Below are 2,416 nucleotides of genomic sequence, written 5' to 3'. Positions count from 1 at the left end.
ATTTTCCCCATCCGCGATCGCATCCGTTCGAGCTCCCTTGTTTCACGCAACAGCAAGCTATCCCTTGCTACCAGCTCCTCTGTTCCCAACGGAACAAATCTTATCCTGTTTACAAACCACATCATCCTCTGTTACCAGCCGAATCCAGCCGTTCCCGAGCCTTCAGCCAAGTCCAACTTCCTCTGCTTCAGCCACTGAATAGACCAAGAATCTCCCAACTTCCCAGATCTTCTCCGCGTTCCCACCAGCATAGAATCCAGAATCTCTCATGGATCCATATCCATGCACTCTCTGTGGATGAAATTCCAACCGTCCGCGATGAGTGCACGAGTTTCCAGCGGGACAAAGCTCATCCACAAATCAAGCTTCACACACGAAACAAGTCAGCATCCAGCGTCTTCCATCCAAGCTTCTCCCTCCGCGTCTTTCCCAACTTCTGGATGAGAACCACCTGTCTAGCTGCTCACCACGGTTCCAGATTGATCCCAAAGGTCTCCTCCCAGATAAGCTCCAATCCCAGAAATCTCTCAGCCTCATCCTGCAGCCATCCATCCTTATCGCGACGTGAAACAGGGAAGAGAGAGAGAGGATGCCGAGCATATAAAAGGAGGAGAGTTTTTTCTTGGAAGGTAATTCCTCCTTCCCCACCGGGGGGTGGGGGGCAATTCCCTTCTTCCTTACCGAAGGGAGACGGTTGATCTATCAATCTCTCGGAGGCAAGTCCCACGGGAAGAAGAAGAGGAAACAAGGGAGGGAGTGAGCCACGGGAACATGAGAGAATAAAAAAATAAGAGGAGAGAGAAGAGTTTTGTTATTTTGGGAATATTTCAAAGAAAGAAATCATGAAGGAAGAGATGGGAGCCTGCTGCTGTGCTGCTGCTGCCGTCTCCAACTCCATGCAGGGCTGATCTCTTCTTCAGAGCCGGATGTAGCCCTAACAAAGGGCCAAGGGTTTTTATATTTTTAATTTCTATTCTTGGAGTTGTATAAACCTTATTCTGCTTCTAATGAATATTTTATTTCATCTCATATTTAATTTCTGTGATTTTAAATATGAAGTTTATACAACTGCTTTTCATGATCATTGAAGTAAAAAATAAGATAGTTCATGCTTAAGGAAGATGCGATGTGCTACCACCTTAGATTAGGGCAGACATTTCATGCTAAACTAAAGATGGATTATGCCTAAATTACTTCTGTGAAATTTTATTCGAATGCTTATTAGGCTTGTAGCCAATTTGCATGTTAATCCAAGAATAAATTAAAATATAAATAACCCTTGTTTCGATATTAGTGGTGAATTCTTGCCATAGATTCTCCCAAATTGATATCATTTTAATTGCATTTTTTTTATTCAACTGCTTAGTTTAATAGTCTTCACAAATTCATCATTTTAAATATTTTTATTTTTAAGAAAAACAACTATACCCCAATCCCTGTGGATCGATACCCGTAATCACTATCCTACCAGATACGTGCTATTGCGTGGTCTTTAAAGTTGACTATCAATTTTTGGCGCTGTTGCCGGGGATTGGTAGCATAGTTGTTTTTCTTTTTATTAAAAAAAAATTTCAAAAAAAAAATTTTGAAAAATTAAAAAATAAAAATAAAATAAAAATAGTTTCTATTTTTACTTTTCTTATCTCCTTCTCCTCTCTTACTAATTTTTGATTTTTCTTGGTATCATTTGATCAGGAACCAAAGAGGAAGTTTGGGACAATCAGAAAGGGAACGACTGAAAAAGGAATACTGTAGAGGTTTGCTTTTTTAAAAAAAAATTGCTGGAAATTCTGGTAACATTTGAACCTTTCTTATTTCAAATTGATTCCCATCTAGCCTGCAAGTTGTGGTGATTGTTTGATTTTGATTTTTTTTACAAAAGTGTGAATGCATGCTTAATACACATACACCAATTAATCCGCACATAGTAAGGGCAATCACCCCAACAAGATAAGAACTGAATTTCATCACCAGATTCTTGCCCAAATTAGGTAAATCAATTCTCACATAGCTATCACGTTAAATAAAATTAATTAGAAATTGGCCCCTAGGGACATTCGAGCTCAATAGGACGAAGATCACCGAAAGTTGCACCAATTTCGCTCTGTGGCTAAGTTGATGTCTAGGCAAGCTTTGTCCCTTTAAAGGAGACAGTTCATCTGTTCGAGGCAAGTGGTTTTTAAGTGGGACCTTTGCAACGCATCGTGACCCCCCCCACTTACCTGGGAGCTTACCTGGTCAACTTAGTTCATTAGACTGGATTGGAGGCTTAGGTGCCCTCTTCAAACCAGTTAGGAGCTGTCTAGTGATTTTAGGATAAATATAAGGAATTGATGTGTTTTTCTTTTAATGCATGCTTGGCCCATTTTGACTTTGATATCGACAAGACCATAGGGGCAGTCAACTCCGTGCTCGA

Source organism: Phoenix dactylifera, unplaced genomic scaffold (genome assembly GCF_009389715.1).
Source record: "Phoenix dactylifera cultivar Barhee BC4 unplaced genomic scaffold, palm_55x_up_171113_PBpolish2nd_filt_p 000813F, whole genome shotgun sequence".
Taxonomy (NCBI): Eukaryota; Viridiplantae; Streptophyta; class Magnoliopsida; order Arecales; family Arecaceae; genus Phoenix; species Phoenix dactylifera.
Note: the sequence above shows the minus strand (reverse complement) of the source record.